The sequence below is a fragment of the Aotus nancymaae genome, unplaced genomic scaffold (assembly GCF_030222135.1).
Source record: "Aotus nancymaae isolate 86718 unplaced genomic scaffold, 86718_ANA_hifiasm-v0.15.2.pri h1tg000011l, whole genome shotgun sequence".
NCBI lineage: Eukaryota > Metazoa > Chordata > Mammalia > Primates > Aotidae > Aotus > Aotus nancymaae.
This window is the reverse complement of record NW_026988422.1, coordinates 35,916,972-35,941,487: the sequence shown is the minus strand read 5'-3', so window position 1 is coordinate 35,941,487 and position 24,516 is coordinate 35,916,972. Positions and strand designations below refer to the sequence as shown.

The window sequence follows — 24,516 nt, the reverse complement described above, 5'->3', positions numbered from 1 at the left end:
TACAGGCATGAGCCACCGCACCCAGCGAGAACACTTCTAAGAATGAATGGGGTGCTATTGTTAATTGCCCCAGGCAACAGGCATAAACCAATAGCATCCTGAGCAAACCAGGACATGTGGTTGCCTATTAATAGGAGACCCTACAGAGAGCAAGCTTCATACTATCCCAAATACAGCTGTGACTCAGATCCAGGTTTGGCCCTCCCTTGGCTCCAGGGCTCCTTCCTGATCTAATATCCTGTGACTTTATCTGTGCTTTCAAGTGTCATGTCTTTTTCCTGCTTATCCTCTGACTGACTTCAGGTACCTCTGCCTCAACAGACTCCCTGAGTTGTCTCCACTCATGTCTCCAAGGGAAAGAGATCGTCCTCCGCCGAGGATAATAGAATGCACAGACACTGTCTCACTCTCATCCTCGATGAACTGCTGCATGATGGCTGCCATCTGCCAAAGACCAGCAGCAGGGCAGAACAAAACAGATGCATGGGAACTCCATGAAGAGAAGCAGCCTTGATCACCATCTACTCAGGGTTGCTCAAGGAGACTGGGCAGTCTAAGCTCCAGTGGACCGAAGGAAAGACAAAAAGAGGTAAAGGAAATCCAGAAAGTAGAATGTCAAACTATATTCCACTCAAATTGTCTCAGTCATTTGTTAGGAAAAAAGTAGAGACCCCTGACCCCAAAATAAAGCAGATCCTTGTTTTGTCCTCTTCAAAACGAAATGAACTGCAAGCCAGGTGCAGTGGCTCCCGCCTGTAATCCCAGCACTTTGGGAGGCTGAGGCGGGCAGATCAGTTGAGGTCAGGAGTTGGAGACCAGCCTGGCCAACATGGTGAAACCCTGTCTCTACTAAGAATAAAAAAGTTGCCAGGTGTAGTGGCACACATCTGTAATCCCAGGTACTCAGGGGGCTGAGGCAGGAGAATCACTTCAACCCGGGAGGCAAAGCTTGCAATGAGCCAAGATTGTGCCACTGCACTCCAGCCTGGGTGACAGAGTGAGACTCTGTCTTTAAAAAAAAAAAAGAAAGAAATGGACTGCAGGTGGGAGATTCTTCTTCTCCAGTCCTTGCTCACCCACTGCCACCCCATATCACGTTATTCACCAGAAGCCTTTTATGCCACATAAAGTATAGGCCCAGGAGAGGCCAGACCCATCAATTCATGGACATACATTTGTATCTGTTTTATGGAGTTCAAAAGAATCCTATTTTCATGGTGTAGAAAATGTTGTTTAAAAATATCATACAGGCCAGGCACGGTGGCTTACGCCTATAATCCCAACACTTTAGGAGGCTGAGGCACGTGGATCACCTGAGGTCAGGAGTTTGAGACCAGCCTAGCCAGCATGGCAAAACCCCATCTCTCCAGGCATGGTGGCTCACACATATAATCCCAGCACTTTGGAAGGCTGAGGCAGGCAGATCATGAGGTCAAGAGTTTGAGATCAGCCTGGCCAACATAGTGAAACCCCCATCTCTATTAAAAATACAAAAATTAGCCAGACATGGTGGTGGGTACCTGTAATCCCAGCTACTCGGGAGGCTGAGGCAGGAGAACTGCTTAAACCCAGGAGGCGGAGGTTGCAGTGAGCCAAGATCGCACCACTGCACTCCAACCTGGTGACAGAGTGAGCCACTGTCTACAAAAACCTGTCTACTAAAAATACAAAAATTAGGGCCGGGCGCGGTGGCTCACGCCTGTAATCCCAGCACTTTGGGAGGCCAAGGCAGGTGGATCACGAGTTCAAGAGATCGAGACCATCCTGGTCAACATGGTGAAATCCCGTCTCTACTAAAAATACAAAAAATTAGTTGGGCACGGTGGCGCGTGCCTGTAATCCCAGCTACTCAGGAGGCTGAGGCAGGAGAATTGCCTGAACCCAGGAGGCGGAGGTTTCAGTGAGCCGAGGTCGCGCCATTGCACTCCAGCCTGGGTAACAAGAGCGAAACTCTGTCTCAAAAACAAAAAAAAATACAAAAATTAGCCAGGCATAGTGCCTGTAATTCTAGCTACTCGGGAGGCTGAGGCAGGAGAATCACTTGAACCCAGGAGGGGAGGTTACAGTGAGCAGAGATCACATTACTGCACTCTAGTAACCTGAGTAACAAGAGCAAAACACTCTCTGAAACAAACAAACCAACCCCCACGATTTATTAAATTCATTTCCCTCACCTTTTCAATGGCCATTTATTCTGCTTTCAGCTGTTGGGGTTAATTGAAACAAATGCTCAATATTTTGTCCCAATGCATCTGGCAGAAACCCTCCCTTACTCGGCTAATTCTTACCCAGCTCAGTCATGCAAGTCAAATCATGTCCCATGGAAAAAAACCAGCTTCTTGTGGAAAATGCCCCACAGCACAGCTCCAAACAGGAGTTTGCCCTGAGCTGCCATCCTGGCTGAGGCCTCAAGGGTATCAGAAAGACCCTGCAGACTTGTATGCCCCACCTGCAGAGTCCCTTGCATGGGAGTTATACCCCCTCTCTGAGGCCAAGAGTAGATGCAGTCTAAAGGGTCAAATTCAAGGACAATCTTTCCTCATCCTGTGGTGGGGGATGGAGATGGCTACATGGATGGGCAGAGTGAATTCAGCTCTCTTCTCACATACAGACTCTTTTATGACTAATCATTAACACCAATGGCTGAGCTGTTTTCTGTACCTTTAGCCATAATTGGATACAGAGGAAGATTCACAAAGACATCTACAGGTTACAGTTGAAACCGGCATAAAAGAAAAAATGGTGTCTTCTTAATGTGCCAATACTTTAATTTGGATTATCCCACCAAATACCTAAGACAATTTATTGAAAGTTAACTGAGCCGGGCGCGGTGGCTCACGCCTGTAATCCCAGCACTTTGGGAGGCCGAGGCGGGTGGATCACGAGGTCAAGAGATCGAGACCATCCTGGTCAACATGGTGAAACCCCGTCTCTACTAAAAATACAAAAAATTAGCTGGGCATGGTGGCGCGTGCCTGTAATCCCAGCTACTCAGGAGGCTAAGGCAGGAGAATTGCCTGAACCCAGGAGGCGGAGGTTGCAGTGGGCCGAGATCGCACCATTGCACTCCAGCCTGGGTAACGAGCAAAACTCCGTCTCAAAAAAAAAAAAAAAAAAAAGTTAACTGAATTAAGTTAGCTAAGAAACAATTTGTCATTTGTTTTTTGATGTACAAGTTAATTAGAGTGGGAAGGGAAAAAAGTGACATTTGTGGAGCATTTACCGAGGGACAAGTCCTGAACGGGGCACTCAACATTCATTTCTTCTTTTTTTTTTTTTTTTTGAGACAGGGTCTCACTCTGTCACCCAGGCGGGAGTACAATAGGGCCATCTGGTCTCACTGCAACCAGGTTCAAGAGATTATCATGCCTCAGCCACCTGAGTAGCTGGGACTGCAGATATGTACCACCACGCTCAGCTAATTTTTGTACTTTTGGCAAAGACAGGGTTTTGCCATGTTGCCCAGACTGGTCTCAAACTCCTGGGCCTAAGTGATTCACCCACCTTGGCCTCCCAAAGTGCTGGGATTATAGGCGGGAGCCACCGTGCCCAGCCAAGGATACCTTTGAGTTTCAGGACAGCCCTCTGAGATGAGCCATGTTAAATCCATTTACAGACAACCATGACTCAGAGGTGTTAAGTAACTTGCCCAGGTTCCCACAGGGAGGAAGTAGAGTAGAGGAGCTGGGTTCAAGTCTAGGTCTTTTTGAGACTAGTGCCTACCCTATTTCCCCTGTACCAAGACAGCCAGGGTCTTTAAATATCTGAGCTGATTATACCCAGGGGTACCATATACTCAGAAAATGTACACAATTACGTACATATTATGTGGTTGCAATTTTATCAGATAGGTAAAAATTAAAAGTTGGTATTTTGGCCGGGCGCGGTGGCTCACGCCTGTAATCCCAGCTACTCAGGAGGCTGAGGCAGGAGAATTGCCTGAACCCAGGAGGTGGAGGTTGCGGTGAGCCGAGATCGCGCCATTGCACTCCAGCCTGGGTAACAAGAGCGAAACTCCGTCTCCAAAAAAAAAAAAAAAAAAAAAAAAATTGGTATTTTTACACAAATAGGACAAATATCCTTGTGGACACCTAATCACTAAGTAAGCAGCAAGGAGATAAATAACTAAAGGTCCAATCTGGTTAAACCTTGGTCCAGTGTAACCATTTAGGATCCCTTTGTTTAATGTTCCATCTCTCTGGATAAAAGTGGTGATTTCTCAGTCTTCTGCCAGCTCCTCTCTAAGATGGCATCAGAATACATGAATATATAGACAGTTGGATTGTGTGTCCAGAAACTGCGATTTCATGATGGATGGGGTCAGAGACCTCAAGCATGAGGTCCTGTAGCTCCCCGATCTGCACGTTCTTGTCACGTCCACCCGGGCGCTGCTGCCCTGCTAAGGTCTGCTGCTTCTGTTGTTTGTACCTTGTCCTCTGATTTCTTTCTTTCTTTCTTTTTTTTCTTGAGATGAAGTTTTGCTCTTGTGAGTGCAGTTGTGCGATCTTGGCTCACTGCAACCTCTACCTCCTGGATTTAAGCAATTCTCCTGCCTCAGCCTCCCAAGTAGCTGGGATTACAGGCGCCTGCTACCACATCTGGCTAATTTTTGTATTTTCAGTAGAGAGAGGGTTTCTCCATGTTGGTCAGGCTGGTCTCGAACCCCAACCTCAGGTGATCCACCTGCCTCAGCCTCCCAAAGTGCTGGGATTACAGGTGTGAGCCATCATGCCCAGTCATCCTCTGATTCCTTTAGGTTTGGCCAGAGCCCAGTGGTGCCTCCTGGCTACTTCACAGCCTCATTTCCACTCTTGTTGGGATTCTTGCTGGAGTGTCTGAGGAAGTCTACCTGCAAATCTCATTTGGGCTGCAGATCAGCACTGCTGTCAGCTAAAGTATGATTTTTCTTCTTTGTTCATCCTGCCTTCCTTAGACACATACACTGACACCACAAACACGCACGTACACAGACCTCATTTGTCCCTCGGGCAAGCTTTCCCACCAACACCCTCAGCATGGTCAGTGTTCCTCCTGGATACCTTCAGGGTATCGTGGAAGCTGGGCAAAACCCCTGGAGGCCTGAACTCTCTTCCTACCCAGGCTGTGTAACTTCTCCAACATTAGCATAGAGTATCAATCAATTCTTTGGTCTTATGCACCCACTTTTAGGTTTATTCAGCAACACAACTATGCCTAGCAAATGTGGGCCTCTATTTTTACACAAGACAAAAATATGAATATCAAGAAAAACCTTAAAAGGTAGCTTGGGGAGTGAGAGTAGGAACAGCCTCGAACATATAATCTGTGAACTGAAAGATTACTGGAAGAGGAGAGAGAGGAGCCTGCTGATTTCACCTTGACCATGGGGAGATTAACAAAAGGGGCTGGAGGCAGGGCAGGAATGTGGATTATTTCTACTTACACATTAGAGCTGCTTTTCTTTCCTAATTAGTTTTTGTCTTTGTCTTAGTGCCAACTAAACTAGCCACTTATTTTTGTGAGTCTTGCTGTAGACTGGTCACTGCAGGCCAACTGGGCCAACGTAAAAATGGGCCTTATTCCAGGGATGACCTGATCCTCCCACCACAGCCTCCTCTACCTTCCTCATCAGCATCTCCTCACCTGCTCCATCCACTCTCAGAGCTCCCAAAGAAGTCGCCAATGTATAGGGCAAACACCCACACTGCTCACTCCCACCCTTACTCTCAAAGCTTCAACATTGGAGGTTGTATTTCCAGTTGGGCAGATCTGGAATAGAGTGTTGATTGTCTCTGCCCTCTTTAAGCTAGTTACTAGGGTTGTCAGATGTCTAATTTCAAATATTGAAACCTTTTTCTGAGAAATAACAAAACACCAGATGTATAAATGTCCAGATTTAGAAAATGTCTTTTCTCAAAATGTAACTTTAAATTCTTTTAAAGTAACCAAACATTCCCATGTATTTCCAATCTTCTATGATTGCCCTTGTTTTAATACTCAAATAAAATGGCCAAGGGTGGTGACTCATGCCTGTAATCCCAGCACTTTGGGAGGTCAAGATGGGTAGATCACCTGAGGTCGGGAGCTCAAGACCAGCCTGACCGACATGGTGAAATCCCATCTTAAAAAAAAAAAAAAAAAAAAAAAAAAAGACTTAACTGGGTATGGTGGCACACACCTATAGTCCCAGCTACTTAGGAGGCTGAGGCAGGAGACAGAGGTTGCAGTGAGGTGAGATAGTGCTATTGCACTCCAGCCTGGACAACAGAGCTAGGCTCTGTCTCAAAAAACAAATACCAGGCATGGTGGCTTACGCCTGTAATCCCAGCACTTTGGGAGGCTGAGGCAGGTGGATCATCTGAGGTTAGGAGTTTGAGACCAGCCTGGCCCACATGGTAAAACCCTGTCTCTATTATAAATACAAAAATTAGCCAGGTGTGGTGGCACATGCCTGTAATTCCAGCTACTCGTGAGCCTGAGGCAGAAGAACTGTTTGAACCCAGGAGGCAGAGGATGCAGTGAGCCGAGATCATGCCACTGCACTCCAGCCTTGGTGACAGAGCAAGACTCCCGTCTCAAAAAATACAAAATAAAATAAATACAACAAATGAAATGCTGATAGTATGTTTGGTAATAATACGTATACAGAGAAAAACAAAGTAGATGGGTTGCAGAGTGCTGGGAGGAAAGGTTGATTATTTTCTTTTTTTTTTTTTTTTCCTTTTCTGTTGTTGTTGTAGTGGTTGTTGTTTTATTTTTGGTGCCATGACTCAGATTCCACTTTTTTTTCTTTTTGGTTTTACTATCTACATAAGAGTTTAATTGTTTAAACAGATGAGTCAAAAAGCCTTCAATGAGGAGGCTTAACATTAGATAAAGTCATGAAGGAAGCACTGGAGAGAGCCATACCCACATCTGGGGGAAGGACGACCCAGGTAGAGAGAGCAGCAGGTGCAGTCCCTAGGGACAAAATCAGGAGGCCAGTGTGACGGCAGTGGGAACAAGTGAGGGCACAGCCAAGATGTGGTCATAGGGCTAACAGGCCAAGGATAGGTGGGAAGTGGCTTGCACGGACCAGAAGACCAGTGTGACCATTAGCTTTTGCATGATTATTGCACCCTCTGGAGTAGAGAAGTGATACGATCTAATTTACATTTTAGAAGGATCATCTGGCTCCTGAGTTGAGAGGCGAATGAAACAGGCAAAGATGGAAGCTGGAAGATGACTTCGGTAGCCATTACAGTAACCCAGGCTAGAGCTGGTGACTGGAACCAGTGTTCCAGCAATGGCACTGGGGAGGAGTGGTTGGGTTATGATACATGTTGAAGGTCTGCCAACAGGACTTGCATGTGAATCCAGTGTAGATGTGAAAGAATGAGAAGAAGCAAGGATGAAACTTAGGTTTTTGCACTAGGTTTCAACCTAGGGATGGGGTTGTCATCTACTAAGATGGGAGAGAAAAGGAACAATAACAACACAGGTCAGGAAAGAACAGTCAACACAGGTCAAGTTGAATGTCAGGCACAGCAGTTTCTCTGGGCAGAGTTCTAACCTCTGGTCTTTTTTTTTTTTCTTTTTTTGAGACAGGATCTTGCTTTGTCACCCAGGATGGAGTGCAATGGTGCAGTCTCAGCTCACTGCAACCTCTGCCTCCCAGGTTCAAGCAATTCTCCTGCCTCAGAACCCCGAGTAGCTGGAACTACAGGCATGCACTACCATGCCCAACTAATTTTTGTATTTTTAGTAGAGACAGGGTTTCACGCTGTTGGCCAGGCTGGTCTTGAGCTCCTAACCTCAGATGATCCACCTACCTCAGACGCCCAGAGTGCTGGGACTACAGGCATGAGCCATCGTGCCTTGCCCCCAGCCTCTGGTCTTATTGCTGTCCTCCTCTCTCTCCATATCCTTTTTTCTCTGCCACCTTTTCCAGGCTTCCAGCCACCTTTGAGCTACTTACTGGACTAGAAGCTCCAAGATTTTTGTTATTTATTATGTGCCAATGAACAATCTAGTCTATGCGATGAAAAAACTGAAGAAAGCAAGTTCTCAGACAAACTGATTACCAGAAATGTCAAGAGTCTCATTTCAAGTTTGCTGCAAGGACAGAGCCCTCTGAGCAAGTCATACACCCCTAAGTAATTCTTGAAAGAAACATCTATTAAGAAGTAGAAAGGGGGCCGGGCGCGGTGGCTCAAGCCTGTAATCCCAGCACTTTGGGAGGCCGAGGCGGGTGGATCACGAGGTCAAGAGATCGAGACCATCCTGGTGAACATGGTGAAACCCCGTCTCTATTAAAAATACAAAAAATTAGCTGGGCATGGTGGCGCGTGCCTGTAATCCCAGCTACTCAGGAGGCTGAGGCAGGAGAATTGCCTGAACCCAGGAGGCGGAGGTTGCGGTGAGCCGAGATCGCGCCATGGCACTCCTGCCTGGGTAACAAGAACGAAACTCCGTCTCAAAAAAAAAAAAAAAAAAAGAAGTAGAAAGGGAAAAAAGAAGACTAGAGGAAGAGTAGAATGTAAAAGAGAAAGAAAGAGGAAATGTTATAAGAAAGAAGACAAAGAAGATGAATAAAGGATGGATGAAGATTGTGGCCAACCAGGTTTCCAGGAGAGGTCCTCATCTCAGTGACATCTATCAAGTCTTTGATTAGAAATGCTAATTACTTCCCAGAAGAGGCCCAGCACCTTTTAAACTGTGGAAGAATAGTTCTGCCCCTTGCCAAACTTGGGACCATATTCTTTCTCATTGTTTTCGTCCTCTCTATCCAAAGCCGGTAAACCCCACCAAGTTTTCTATTTTCCAAAGAGAGATGAGTACTACCCCTTCACCACAATGCTTCAAAGTGATAGCCATTCCTTGTGTCTCGCCAGGATTTTTTTCACCCATAATATTATGCTCTAAAGGAAAGGCTTCTCTTACATCATACTGTGGTCTGACTTCTGCACATGTGCTGTAATTGGCATTCCTGACCTCCACCTGTTTTTTGTGCACAGGACTCTACTGGTGGTGGGCTCTAGAAAAGGAGTTTAGCCAGGAAAGCAACAAAAATACCAACAGCTCATAGGACCAATCTTGCTGACATAATTTAACTTAAACTTTCTATTAAAGAGAGTTTCTGGCTGGGCGCGGTGGCTCATGCCTATAATCCCAGCACTTTGGGGGGCCGAGGCGGGTGGATCACGAGGTCAAGAGATCGAGACCATCCTGGTCAACGTCTCTACTAAAAAATACAGAAATTAGCTGGGCATGGTGGCGCAGGCCTGTAGTCCCAGCTACTTGGGAGGCTGAGGCAGGAGAATTGCTTGAACCCAGGAGGCGGAGGTTGCGGTGAGCCGAGATCGCGCCATTGCACTCCAGCCTGGGTAACAAGAGCTAAACTCCATCTCAAAAAAAAAAAAAAAAAAAAAAAGAGAGAGTTTCTAATATATGCAAAAAGGCAGACTTGTACAAAAAACTTTCTAACCCCCATCACTCAGCTTCAACCATTATCAATCCAAGCTAGTTGTATTTAATCTATATCCATGCCCTCTTCTCTTTCTCTTGTATTATTTTGAAGTAAATTCCAGACATCATATCATTTTGTCTGCAGATTTTTCACTGTTACCTCTAAAGAATAAGGTGGATTTTTTAACATATAAACTCAATACCATTATCACAATTTTAAAATCAACAACAATTCATTAATATTAAATATTCAGTAAGAGAGTTCAAATTCTCAATTGCTTCAGGAATGGCATAATTTTATTTTATAATGTGTTTGTTTCACTAGGGATCCAAATGAAGTCCACATGTAATTGATTGGTAAATTTTTATGTATTTTATATAGGTCCCCCCACCCCTTCCTTGCAGTTTTTTTCTTGAAAAAAACAGATTTTGGGTCCTGTAGAATTTTCCATAGTCTTTTTATTCCTCACTGCCCATCTGTGGTATAATTTATCATGTATTTCCTATAAATCGGTAGACAAATCCAGACACTGCTGGCTTGTTTTAAAATCACATTTGCCACTTACTTCAGTACTATTTCCATTATGTCATCTTACAATTTCTCAGAAGTGTTGCATTTGTCTATCAACGTCTCAAATCTTGCAACATTCTTTTAAGCTAAGAAACATTTCATAGGCTTATTCCAAAAGGGCTAGCCACCTTAAACCAAATGTTAGGGAAAAAATATTATTTTAGAATAAAAATTCAATAATAACTTTTTGGCACAAAAGTTTTAGTCACATTGAGAACAAAAATCGTCCTAAACCTTGTCTGGAAGCAAAACTTTTTTATGTGATATAATTCACAGCCTCCTCTGGGAAGTAAATGGCATTGCTGTTAAAATGCTTGAGCACTTTTCTGATAGACCTAAATGAGATTAAGGACTTCTGGGAAGCCAGGGTTATCCACCCAGCTGACTGGCTAGCCTAATAATCTTTAACCAGACATTATTTTTTCTTGTATCCAGTTTAACAATGATTGACCGTTCACTTTTCCTATGCAATTCCTAAAGGGAATCTTAAATTGGTACATTTAAAGGTTTTACCCCTTGTGGCTAGCTAGAAATAAAGCTTTGACCCGGGTTTATAATCCATTTGTCTAAGAAGTTGTTTTAACAACATTTAGGAAGAAATACTGTATTTTTTTACTACTTTAAGTAGCTAAGAAATATCAATGAAAGGTATTAAATATATATGGTGGAGCCCTTAAGTATATGGAAAATTGGTTTATTTGAATTCTCTCAGCACTTTCATTTGACTAATGGAAATAAATTTTTCTTCTTTAGCTAATATAATTCATACTTAGCAGCTATCATGGAGTAAAAGGTCTTCCTTCAGATTCTTTTTTTTTTTTTGAGACAAAGTTTCACTCTTGTTGCCCAGGATGGAGTGCAGTGGCGTGTTCTCGGCTCACTGCAACCTCTGCCCACCCCGGGTTCAAGTGATTCTCCTGCCTGAGTCTCCCGAGTAGCTGGAATTACAGGCATACACCACCATGCCCGACTAATTTTGTATGTTTAGTAGAGATGGGGTTTCTCCATGTTAGTCAAGCTGGCCTTGAACTCCCGACCTCAGGTGATCTGCCCACCTCGGCCTCCCAAAGTGCTGAGATTATAGGCACGTGCCCAGCCCCTTCAGATTCTTTCTGTAAGCAAATTGTGCCTTGGACATAAGCTTTGAATGCTTTGAGAGAGCCTCACTTGATAAGTGAAAATTAAATCATGATTTAATTTTATCAAATGCCTAATGGATAATCTATGGGATTTAATTAATCTAATAGGTGAGATTGAGTTGGTAAGAAGTGAACTTTACTCTGCATTTTTAAAAATACATTTAACTCAGTAGTAAGTAACAGATGAGTAATTGGGAAAACATTTTCAACTTGATCATAAAGAAATAAAAATTGGCCATGTGCAGTGGCTCACACCTGTAATCCCAGCATTTGGGGAGGCCAAGGCAGACAGATCACTTGAGTTTAGGAGTTCAAGGCCAGCCTGGGCAACATGGCAAAACCGCGCCTATACAAAAAAAACAAAAAAAAATTAGCCAGGCATGGGGGCATGCATCTGTAGTTCCAGCTACTTGAGAAACTGAGGTGGAATGATGACTTGAGCCCAGCAGTCAGAGGTTGCAGTGAGCTGAGATTGTGCCTCTGCACTCCAGCGTGGGTGACAGAGTGAGACTCTGTCTCAAAACAAACAAACAAACAAACAAAAAACCCAGTTTCCGGCCTTGACTAAATAATTTTGAAGCCCCTCACTCTATCGCAAATGGTTAGCCAGCTAAAATTTTCACACAGCATTTATGTTGATATGCAAAAGAGCAGGCCCATTCTGGAAAACCAGCTCAGGTAATTCATACTGACTCATCTGTTTTCATCCGTCTATGCCAAAAGAGAACAGGACTCTCAAATTAAGAAAATAGAATCTAGGGATAACTGGAAATAATATGATTTCACAGGCTTTTTCGAAGGATTAGAAGTGCTATATATAAAGCACAAAGCACAGTGTTCATTGTATACATAAGATACTTATTTTAATATATTATTATTTAATATACTATTTGTAGATAATATATAACATATTATTTAGATATTAAGATATATTAATTTTTTCTTATTTTGAGACGGAGTTTCCCTCCGTCACCCAGGCTGGAGTGCAGTGGTGCAATCTCGGCTCACTGCAACCTCAGTCTCCTAGGTTCAAGCGATTCTCCTGCCTCAGCCTCCTGAGTAGCTGGGACTACAGGCACATGCCACCACACCCGGCTAATTTTTTGTAATTTCAGTAGAGATGGAGTTTCACCATGTTAGCCAGGATGGTCTAGATCTCCTGACCTCGTGATCCTTGTGATCCACCTGCCTTGGCCTCCCAAAGTGCTGGGATTACAGGGGTGAGCCACCACACTTAGCCCCATGTTTTTTTTTTTTTTTTGAGATGGAGTCTTGATCTGTCTCCCAGGCTGGAGTGCAATGGGGCCATCTCGACTCACTGAAACTTCTGCCTCCCAGGTTCAAGCAATTCTTCTGTCTCAGCCTCCCAAGTAGCTGGGATTACAGGTGCATGCCACCATGCCTAGCTAATTTTGGTATTTTTAGTAGAGACAGGATTTTACCAGATTGGCCAGGCTGGTCTTGAACTCCTGACCTCAAGTGATCTGTCTGCCCTGGCCTCCCAAAGTGTTGGGATTACACATGCGAGCCAGGATATATTAAATTAATAATATTTTTAAGGTCCTTCTTTTTCCCAAAGTCAAGAGATCCACACATGCTGAAGGTCAGGGGTTGTTAATAAAGAAAGCCCGACGTAACTAAAATAATTATGTTTGTGTAGTGCTTAATACTCTTCAAAAAGCTGTGAGTTTTTTGTTTTTGAGATGGAGTTTCCCTCTTGTTGCCCAGGCTGGAGTACAGTGGTGTGATCTTGGCTCACTGCAACCTCCGCCTCCCAGGTTCAAGTGATTCTCTTGCCTCACACCCCCGAGTTGCTGGGATTACAGGCGTCCACTAGGATTACAGGCGTCTGTCACCACACCTGACTAATTTTTTGTATTTTTAGTAGAGACAGGTTTCACCATATTGGCCAGGCTGCTCTCGAACTCCAGACTTCGGGTGGTCTACCCGCCTTGGCCTCCCAAAGTGCTGGGATTACAGGTGTGAGCCATCATGCCTGGCCCTACAAAAAGTTTTAAGATGCATTATTGCACTTAAACCTCAGCTGACCCACAACCATCCAAAGTACTCAGCGGAACAAGAAGTAAAGGTGCCCAGTTTGCAGACCCCGGGGAACGTGGTGAAGAATGAGACAGTCACCTTAATTCCAGGAGAAATGGATCCCATATCCCATAAACCGAGAAGGCACAAATCATTAGCTTTCAGAGCCATAGGAAACATGCTGCTTAGCACAGAGTGTAGAGCTCCGCAGTTTGAGGGTGTGAGTCTTACATGTGGCTCAGCCCAGGCAGGAGGCCTTTCAAAGCTCTCAGCTCTCCAAGGGAGGGTGGGAGCAGGTTGCAAAGCACATGGCACTATGCCTGGATCCAGGGGCCAGGGTTGGTGTTAATCTCCCTCCGCAGTTTTGTCATGCTCTTTCTGAGGCTCAGCATGTGTGTCCCAGCATGGACTGGCGACTGCTCAGCTCAGGTTTCCCCTCACAGAAACAGATGTCTGCAGGAGGGCCAGGCAACCCTGCTGCAGCGCCTTTAGAGCAGCTGTGGCAAGAAACTGTCACAGTGTGAGGTGTAAACGGGAGGGCCCCGTCGCCAAGTCTCTCCTTTAGATAAATCTAAAAATGCCATTTGACATAGAACTTGATGCATAAAAACACAGTGACATCCTTTGCTTTCAATGCTGTGCTCCCAGTATTAGTTTGAGAGCTTGTAATTGGAGCTTAGAGTACATTTCTCTGCCCCTTTTGGAGCTAGCATGTATGGAATTCACTGAATTTTCTCCAGAAGAAATGCTGAATCACCACAAAGCTGCACAAGCTTAGAAGAGGCTACATCTAGGTGAATCTCCTGCCATTCAACTGAGCAATATCTCAGTTTCTCATCTGGAGAGTCTGTTTCTCCCACAATTAAAAGGCCCTGTTTTCAAATTCTCCACAAGGGGTGTGTGTGTGTGTGCATGTGTGTGTGTGTGTGTGTGTGCGCGTGTGCGTGTGTTGGAATGGGAAGGGAGAGAGAAATTCTTCTAAGTCTTCCAATAATTACTAGATGTGTCTCAAAGGATTGCTCTCCAGTGAAAGAGTGTGGAGAAGAGGAAGTTGGTTTGTGGTTTGATATCAACAGCTGATAGGAATACAACAAAACGGAGCATCAAAGAAAACTGGAGTTTTGTCATCAAAACCTCTATGACAGAACAACTTTTTTTTTTTTTTTTTTTGAGATGGAGTTTCACTCTTGTTACCCAGGCTGGAGTGCAATGGTGCGATCTCGGCTCACCACAACCTCCACCTCCTGGGTTCAGGCAATTCTCCTGCCTCAGCCTCCTGAGTAGCTGGGATTACAGGCACGCACCACCATGCCCAGCTAATTTTTTGTATTTTTAGTAGAGACGGGGTTTCACCATGTTGACCAGGATGGTCTCGATCTCTTGACCTCGTGATCCACCTGCCTCGGCCTCCCAAAGTGCTGGGATTACAGGTGTGAGCCACCACGCCCGGCCCCAGAACAACTTTTATAAGACGAAGATGCTGGAAGCTGAAAGGCTATGGGACAAATTTGCAAGCCAAAGTCCCAGGAAAACCCTAAGGCTGTAGGGAATCTTCTACCTAATACATCACTTGACTGTTTTAGAAAAATGGCTATTTACAGGAGAAAAATGGCTATGTAGGATTTCACTGACAATATTTATTATTTTTCTTTTTTCTTTTTGAGACGGAATTTTGCTCTTGTCACCCAAGCTGGAGTGCAATGGCACTCTTCATCCTGTGTGACCTCTGCTCACTGCATCATCCCAGCTCCCTTCCCTTCTGTTTTCTGGTTGGATTCAGCCAAGGAGAAGCACTTGGAAGAGATATGCAGGAGATGTGAAGGTGGGAAGAGGAGACAGAGTGAGGTCAGAGGTTCCTTGCAGTAGGACCAAGGGTTAGCAGTGGCTGTCTTTCTCTGGAAAAGGTCACAGCCCCTACCATGCTGTGTTCTCCAAAAACTACAGCTATTTCTTAGGTTCCTGGTAGCTTTTCCTTCCTAGTGCCCCTTCAAACCTAGGGCTGATGAAGACTTCCAGCTGTTGCTAGCCCGAGGGTACTGCATCATCCTTTGTTCCTTTCCTGTAAACCTGCTTACACCCTTATAAACTGCCTCTTTGTTAAACTCTCCTGAGCAATCCCTCTTGAGTGTGCTTTTTATTTCCTGTTGGGACTTTGACTGATGCCCTCAGTATATCATGGGTGGCACACGTCTGCATGGGGCAGTGCAGTAAAGTACAATGGCCGATGATGAACAAGCAAGAGACAACACACAGGTAAGCTATGACTGCCTTCCCCTCCTTTCCCAAGTTCACCAATCAGCCAAGGCAGGGAAAGTTAGTAATAAATAAGGGCTGTAGAGAAACCTTTTAAAATTTTATCCTAGGATCTCACATTCCTGTCCCTTTTGGCTTCAGGATGGAATGATCCAGAGGGGCTTCTCCACATTTCAGAATATAGTTAAAAGGTTTTGGCCGGGGGCACTGGCTCACATCTGTAATACCAGCACTTTCAGAGGCTGAAGCAGGTGGATCACGAGGTCAGGAGTTCAAGACCAGCCTGGCCAAGATGGTGAAACCCCGTCTCTACTAAAAATACAAAAATTAGCTGGACACCAGGCCAGCTGCAGTGGCTCATGCCTGTAATCCCAACACTGGGAGGCCGAGGCTGGTGGATCACCTGAGGTAGGGAGTTCAAGACCAGCCTGACCAACATGGAGAAACCTTGACTCTACTAAAAATACAAAAATTAGCTGGGTGTGGTGGTGGGTGCCTGTAATCCTAGCTACTTGGGAGGCTGAAGCAGGAGAATCACTTGAACTGGGGAGGCAGAGGTTGCAGTGAGCCAGGATAGTGCCACTGCACTCCAGCCTGGGCAACAAGAGGGAAACTCCATCTCAAAAAAAAAAAAAAAAATAGCGAGGTGCTATGGCAGGCATCTGTAATCCCAGCTACTTGGGAGGCTGAGGCAGACGAATCACTTGAACCCGGGGGGGCAGAGGTTGCAGTGAGCCAAGATCGCACCACTGCACTTCAGCCTGGGCGACAGAGTGAGACTCCATCTCAAAAAAAAAAAAAGGATTCTTAAATCATTATTTTGTTGGCCCTGAAAAAGCTAGTTAACCCTCTCTTTTTTTTCAATAGAGGAGAGCATTTAGGTTTCTCTGGCTGTCATGCAGGATTGAGTGGGGCAACCAAAAAAACTGAGAAGCCTAGGGAGAATCGAACCTTTCTGGGGAGAATCGAACCTTTCAGAGCATGGGTAGAGTCAGAGATCCATGCAGATCATAGCCAGAGGATGGTTGTTTTAAGAAAGGACCTGCCAGTGTAGGAAGTAGGGCTGAAGCAAAACATCAGCCAAAGGAAAAAGGACAAGGAAGACAGTGCAGATTCTTGAGGACAAAAGAGCAGGTGTCTATCCAGGCACACCTGGAAGAGGCAGCTAGCAAAGGTCTTTGCTAAAGGAACCAGTGGGGTCAGTGTAGGCACACAGCCAGCAGCAGGGAAGATCAGCAGCAGATGTCAGTTTCCCCACAGAAAATCCAGCACCTCAAAAATAAGAGAAAAAGGACTACAGCTCATCTTAGTGGAGTCAAGAAGAAGTCCAACTCAGAGATGGCTTGGGGCTCCTCATGGACTTCTAATGTTTAAGGCTCACATTAGATCTAATGTTCAGGGCTCACATTAGATCCTCATTCCTGAAAAAGGATGGCCCATAGGTTGGGTAAGGAGCCCCGCTGCTGGAACCAGAGGAATAGACACAAAACAGACCATGGATCTAAATGGATGTGTCAGATAAAGACATTGGCGTTAGCACTGAAAGCCCTTCTAACCTGCCTGGGAAAAAGGCTGTACCACAAAAGAGTTTTTAGGCAGAGTCATCACAAAAAAGAACAGTATGTCATCTTGCTAGATGACAGAGTTTATGTAAGTAAACCTGCATAAGAGTTTATGTAAGTAAACCTGCGTAAGTCCAGCATTTCTCCAAATATGATATATAAAAGAGCAAAAGAAAAAATGAATGTTGGAAATTAGACCAGGTTAAGGCCAGGCACAGTGGCTTACGCCTGTAATCCCAACACTTTGGGAGGCTGAGGCAGGTGGATCACAAGGTCAAGAGATTAAAACCATCCTGGCCAACATGGTGAAACCCCATCCCTACTAAAAATACAAAAGTTAGGTGGGCGTGGTGGCACATACCTGTAGTCCTAGCTACTTGGGAGGCTGAGACAGGAGAATCACCTGAAGGCAGAGGTTGCAGTGACCCAAGATCATGCCACTGCACTCCAGCCTGGGCTACAGAGCGAGACTCCATCTCAAAAAAATAATAATAAATGAATAAAATTAGGTGCCGGGCGCGGTGGCTCATGCCTGTAATCCCAGCACTTTGGGAGGCCGAGGTGGGTGGATCACGAGGTCAAGAGATCGAGATCATCCTGGTCAACATGGTGAAACCCCGTCTCTACTAAAAATACAAAAAATTAGCTGGGCATGGTGGCACATGCCTGTAATCCCAGCTACTCAGGAGGCTGAGGCAGGAGAATTGCCTGAACCCAGGAGGCGGAGGTTGCGGTGAGCCGAGATCGCGCCATTGCACTCCAGCCTGGGTAACAAGAGTGAAACTCCATCTCCAAAAAAAAAAAAAAGAATAAAATTATAAAATGTGACACAAATACAGGCAGCTGTCTTTGTTTATTCAATAAAGTTTAAAATAAAGAAATCTATTTTAAAATAAACTCATTAAAAGATAAAAGTGTGCTGACTCTTAAAAAAAAAGTAATAGCACTGAGAAGAGGGTAAGTAGTATATTGACATGTGCAGGCAAAATGAATCACCAAAGTTTACTGGAGACCTGATGGTCAGATTTTACATGAACACTCTATGTGCAATCCTAACTCATTCCCAGGGAAACTGGGAATTTTTCATTACTCTAATAAATTGTGTTATGGTTTTAAAAATTTAAAGAAATCACCACATTCTAGTTTGCTTAATATTTCCACAGTGAAAATAAATGATAATACATGTTTTACTGATATTTTCCATTTGGTGAACTCAGCAGGCAAGGAGGTGGCAGTTGAGCTCTGTCAATGAGAAATCAGTTTGGGTTAGACTGATATGAAAATTAAACTACTATAGTGTATTGGAATACAGCAAAGTGCTTTTAAATCTTAGCCTTGGTGATTTATTGAAAAGAAGGAAGTGACTTATTGGAAAGGAGGAAGTAAGAAGAGAGTAGCAAAAGGAGTTAATGATGAAAGATGGAAGACATGATCATAAAAGCGGCCAATTCCTTCAGTTATTGCACCTGTGTTTTATTACATTTAAAGGAAAAGCATCAAAGTTGGATTAATTTTATTTTTTCTGTTTTTTAGGCATAAGAAAAAAATGAAAGGATAAGAGAAAGAACTATGGTAAAGTAGAAATGAGAAGGCAGAGGTGTGAGTAAAAATAAAATAGCTGGTATAAAAGAGCAAAGGAAAGACATGGAAACCCAAGAAAAAATAGGAGGAAGAGAAGTAAGAAAATTGGGCAGAACATGGGAAGCATTGGTCCCTTTGTGTAAAACGTTTTTATCACTCAAAATTATAAAACAAGTATTTTGATAATGGTTTAATATTTATTTTTAATTTTAATTTTTTTTTTTTTTAGACAGAGTCTCAATCTTTTGCCAGGGCTGGAGTACAGTGGCACAATCTCAGCTCACTGCCACCTCCGCCTCCTGGGTTCAAGCAATTCTCCTGCCTCAGCCTCCTGAGTAGCTAGGACTACAGGTGTGTGCCACCATGCCCAGCTAATTTTTGTATTTTTAGTAGAGACAGGGTTTCACCACGTTGGCCAGAGTGGTCTCGATCTCTTGACCTCATGATTCTTCCACCTCGGCTTCCCAAAGTGCTGGGATTACAGGCGAGAGTCACCATGCCCTGCCTTAATATTTATTTTCTTCTGCTGCTGCAGTTTAAGGCTTATCATCCTTCTGCTTGTTCTAGATTGTTAAACACTGATGATAAGTAGCCCCTGTTTCTTACTCTACGCTTCAGTATTTTGACAGTTTTTCTTTAGGCAAGAATTTCAAGATCCATATATCTTGAAGTCTGGAGCAACTGCATTGAGATTATTTTTTCCAAAACAATAAAAACTAATTATCAGTGGATAGATAGATCATCAAAACATTAATAGTGGTACAAACTGTCAGACTCCAAGCCATCCTAAAACTTTAGAAATGAGAAGGAAATAAATGGCTGTATTGTAAACATTATCTCTAAGATGGGGATGACTCTATCTATAGGTTACAGAGTCTTTGTAAGACGGAAATGAGTTCATGTATATAAAGCAACAAGGGTGAGGCACATAGCAAGAGCTTAATAGTTGGATTTTAAATGAAGATTCAGATTAAAATATTCGTGCTTCAGTTATTTTAATAACTAAAGCATAAAAAACTTAAACATGCTATTTTTAATATCCTCTTCTTTTTTTTTTTTTGAGTTGGAGTCTGTCACCCAGGCTGGAGTGCAGTGGCACCATCTCGACTCACTGCAACGTCGGCCTCCCAGGTTCAAGCAATTCTCCCGCCTCAGCTTCCCGAGTAGCTGGGACTACAGGTGTGCACCACCACACCCAGCTAATTTTTTTGTATTTTTAGTAGAGACAGGGGTTCACTATGTTGGTCAGGCTGGTCTCACAAGTGTTCCTCCCACTTCGCCCACCCAAAGTGCTGGGATTACAGGCCTGAGCCACCTAGCCTGGCCCTTATTCTTATTCTTTAATACATTTGAGATGTAAAATCCACAAAATAAAAGCCACTTCAATAGAGGTGCTTAAAGAAGGAATGACAAGAACTTTCCTCCTAATGAAAATCTAGCACAAGATGTCCTCTTTTTGCAAAGGAAACCCTGTGCTTCTACTCCTTTTCTGGCATCTTGACCTTACAGTCTTTCCCGTCAAGAAAACATTTCCAACCTGATACCTTGTACCATTCATATAAACAGTACAAGCCATGATAGCATCGCTCCAGCTTCCTCATCTCATTCAGCTTTTTCTCTTTTCAGTTTTCCCACAAGGGACTACAATGGACATAGCATAGGTAGATTCTTATACATCTAACTGTCTTCCTAAAGTAGTGTTGTAAAAACAAATTCACGATGGCAATTTCCTCAAAGGAAAGGGTTCAAAAGTGGGCCAAGTAATTTAATTTTAAAAGTGATTTTAGGACAGGAAATCAGGGGGATGTTTGTGGGTAACTCTAGGAAGACTGAGGATTGTGATAAAGGCACAGATCCTACACCACTCCAGACTTCGTGGGGTTGACCTCTACAAAGCGAAGCTTGTAAGCCCTTTGTAGAATAATATCTTACTTTCAGGCCTCTGACTGTCAGTCCTCTGCTCTGGTTAATATCATCAAGGGAATCTTTGCCTGACAGAATGTAATTTAGGATGTATTAAATATGATTATTTGGCCTTGAAAATGATGGATATTGGACAGAATTATAGAATCACTTTACAAAAGAAAAGTCTCTTTTACATCCTTTCTTGTGGAGCCTAAAATGAAGCCTGGAGAAATCCCTCAGAGGGTTGTGGCATTTATAGGTTAGGTTTATGAAAAAGGGAATTGATATTCATATTAAAACTGTAAAAATTGAGCAAGGTGGAGATAGTGAGCATGCAGACAGCTGTGACGTGTGTCTGAAGGGTGAGTGGCATGTTGGCCAACTGATTTACTTGCTTTAATTATATTAGTAATGTGAAAGCTGACAGGACTCGAAACAAGCTCTTTGGGTATTTCATTCAAATACTAGCCCCAAGTGACTACTTTTTATGGTCCTCCCAATTTCCAATTACTTAAGTGGTCATAGCTGAAATACTTCAGAGTTCATTGCTGGGTTTGCTTTGAAGGTAGCCTATGCCTGAGTTTTTATTTAATTAAATTTTGGTGCTGATTATAAAGGTAATAAATGGTCATTGAAAAAGTTGCAAAGCAAAAAATTGCAAAGAAGAAATTAAAAATTGACAGGCAGGTGCGAAGGTGCGTGCCTGTAGTCCCAGCTGCTAGGAGGCTGAGGTGGGAGGATCGCTTGAGCCCAGGAGTTCTGAGCTGTATGTGCTATGCCTATCGGGTGTCCGCACTAAGTTCGGCATCAATATGATAACCACCCGAGAGTGGGGAACCACCAGGTTGCCTAAGGAGTGGTGAACTGACCCAGGTCGGAAAGGGAGCAGGTCAAAACTCCTGTGCTGATCAGTAATGGGATCACGCCTGTGAAGAGCCACTGCACTCCAGCCTGGGCAACATAGTGAGACCCCATCTCAAAAAAAAAAAAGAAGAAATTAAAAATCACTAATAATTCTGCCACCCAGAGATTGCCACTAATATTTTGCTGTATACCTTCTAGCCTTTTCATATATGTGTATATATGCAATACGCACACATATACATACACACACACACATACAGGTGTAGCTGTATTATTTTTATTATTTAATTGGGCATAATATCAATTAAGTAATATCAAAAAAGTAATACCAAAACAGTAATATATAGTGTTTTATAATTTTTTTTACCCTAACACTATAACAGACCATATTCCCATACATTTAGGTATTATTCTATAATGAGATATTTAGTTCATTGTGTATATGTAACATCAACTTTTTATTTATTTTTTATTATTATTATTATTTTGGAGATGGAGTCTTATGTCACTCAGGCTGGAATGCAGTGGCGCAGTCTTGGCTCACTGCAATCTCAGCCTCCTGGATTCAAGTGATTCTCCTGCCTTAGCCTCCTGAGTAGCTGGGATTACAGGTGCCTGCCACCACACCCAGCTAATTTTTTTTTTTTTTTGAGACGGAGTTTCGCTCTTGTTACCCAGGCTGGAGTGCAATGGCACAATCTCAGCTCACCGCAACCTCTGCCTCCTGGGTTCAGGCAGTTCCCCTGCCTCAATCTCCTGAGTAGCTGGGATCACAGGCACGCGCCACCGTGCCCAGCTAATTTTTTGTATTTTTAGTAGAGACGGGGTTTCACCATGTTGACCAGGATGGTCTCGATCTCTTGACCTCGTGATCCACCCACCTCGGCCTCCCAAAGTGCTGGGATTACAGGCGTGATCCACCGCACCCGGCACCTAATTTTTATATTTTTAGTAGAGACAGGGTTTCACCATCTTGGCCAGGCTAGTCTCGAACTCCTGAACTCGTGATCCACTTGCCTCGGCCTCCCAAAGTGCTGGAATACAAGCGTGAGTCATTGTGCTTGGGTACATTTTTTTTTTTTTTTTTGAGACAGAGTCTCACTCTGTTGCCCAGGCGAGTGTTGCCATCTCAACTCACTGCAATCTCTGATTCTCCGGGTTCAAGCAATTCTCTTGCTTCAGACTCCCAAATAGCTGGGATTACAGGTGCCCGCCACCACAGCCGGCTAATTTTCTTATTTTTAGTAGGGACAGGGTCTCACCATCTTGACCAGGCTGGTCTTGAACTCCTGACCTCGTGATCCACCCGCCTCAGCCTCCCAAAATGCTGGGATTACAGGCATGAGCCACCATGCCCAGCCTACTTAAATTTTTTTTTTTTTTTTTTAAAGATGGGGTTTCACCATGATGGCCAGGCTGGTCTTGAACTCCTGGCCTTAGGTGATCCACCCACCTCGGCCTCCCAAAGTCCTAGGATTACAGGTGTGAGCCACCACACCCGGCCCTTAAATTTTTTAAAAACCATTATCAGATAACTGTTTGTAAACATCCCTACCTATTTAGGATATATTTCCAGATGAGTCACTGTACCCCAAAGTTTGCAAAATAATCAGGCTTCTACTTGTAGCTGAATTGCACATTTCTCTTATGCAAGTTCTACATGAGAGTATTTCTTCACTATATCTTCTATTTATCTTGCCAAGACTAAAAAACAACAGAAGTAGCAGATGGAATTGAGATTATCACTATTACATTTCTGGTTGGCAGTGAATTTTGTGTAACAGCTAAGGTAGGAGCAGCATTCAAATTATAAATTACCTCAAAATAAAAGGAAGTAGGGAGGAGGAAATGGGGAGTTACTGTTTAATGGGTATAAAGTTTTCGTTTTGCAAGATAAAGGGAGTTCTGGAGGTGGATGGTGGTAATGGTTGCACAACAATATGAATGTACTCAATACCAATGAACTGTATACTTAAAAATGTTTAAGATAGTAAATTTTATGTTACGTGTATTTCACCACAATAAAAAAAATGGGGAACAGGAAAAATGAGAAAGTAAATGGAAAAAGGCTTCACTATATGTGTTGCAGAGGAGCACATTTAGAAAGAAGAAATTGATTTTAATCCCTCAGGCCAAAAAAAAGAAAGAAGAAATAGGCTGCCCGTATTCCATGATGACGTGATGCTACAGTAGATGAAGCCATAATCATAATTAACATTTATATGGCACATTACAGTTTACAAGTACTTTTGTACACATAATATCATTGACATAATAACCTTGTGAAATAGTTAATTATCTTCACTTTGTATATGAGAACTCTTGAGACTAAGGTCACATAACTTCCCAAGGTGCTATAGCTGCCAAAGAGTAGAAGCAAGACGTCATTCCAGGGCCCTAACTCTTGCCACAACCATCTTCTATGAAATATACTACCAATTCAGCAGTGAAGCTCCTATGCTGGCAAAACCATCAGATGTTTTCACTCGAAAAGTCAAATGTTTGGTACATAAACTGACAAGGGCAAATATATTTAAATTGTGTTTAAAGAAAATCTTTAGCTTAGAAACCCTACTTATGGCTGGGTACAGTGGCTCACACCTATAATCCCAGCACTTTGGGAGGCTGAAGTGGGCTGATCACCTGAGGTCAGAAGTTCAAGACCAGTCTGGCCAACATGGTGAAACCCCATCTCTACTAAGAAAAAAAAAAATACAAAAATTAGCCGGGCATGGTGGCGGGCACCTGTGATCCCAGCTACTCAGGAGGCTGAGGCAGGAGAATCGATTGAACCCTTGAACCCAGGAGATGGAGCTTGTAGTGAGCTGAGATTGCACCACTGCACTCCAGCCTAGGTGACAAAATGAGACTTTGTCTCAAAAAAAAAAAACAAGAAAAGAATAAAAAGAATATCTACTACTTATTTAGTAGCGGCTTTAAATAGTTTAATAACGTATTAGTTTTACTAATATACACAATACCCCACTTGTTTGCATCCTTATTTTGTGTTTGTTACACTTTCAGATACTAGTTTAATTTTTTTTAAATCTCCCTCTGTAACACATTTACCATCCTAAAGGGGGACATACGGGATGTTATCAGCACAGCCAGGCAAGGTATAGTGTGAGAAACTGAGGAAACTTCTAATAATTTAGAATTGTCAGTCTCTAAACAT

General features: G+C 43.4%; 1 long non-coding RNA gene across 2 annotated transcripts in view; it reads left to right on the top strand.

Annotated features, from left to right (window-relative positions):
- Positions 1 to 359: 359 nt before the first annotated feature.
- LOC135274237 (uncharacterized) overlaps positions 360 to 24,516 on the top strand; it is a 57,499-nt gene continuing 33,342 nt past the window's right edge. The window contains exon 1 of one of the 2 annotated variants that reach the window (XR_010342040.1): positions 360 to 589. This is a non-coding gene — a long non-coding RNA (uncharacterized LOC135274237). Of the gene's footprint in view, positions 590 to 23,034; positions 23,131 to 24,516 lie in introns of those variants that run through there. The other variant, XR_010342039.1, reaches the window with a different exon arrangement.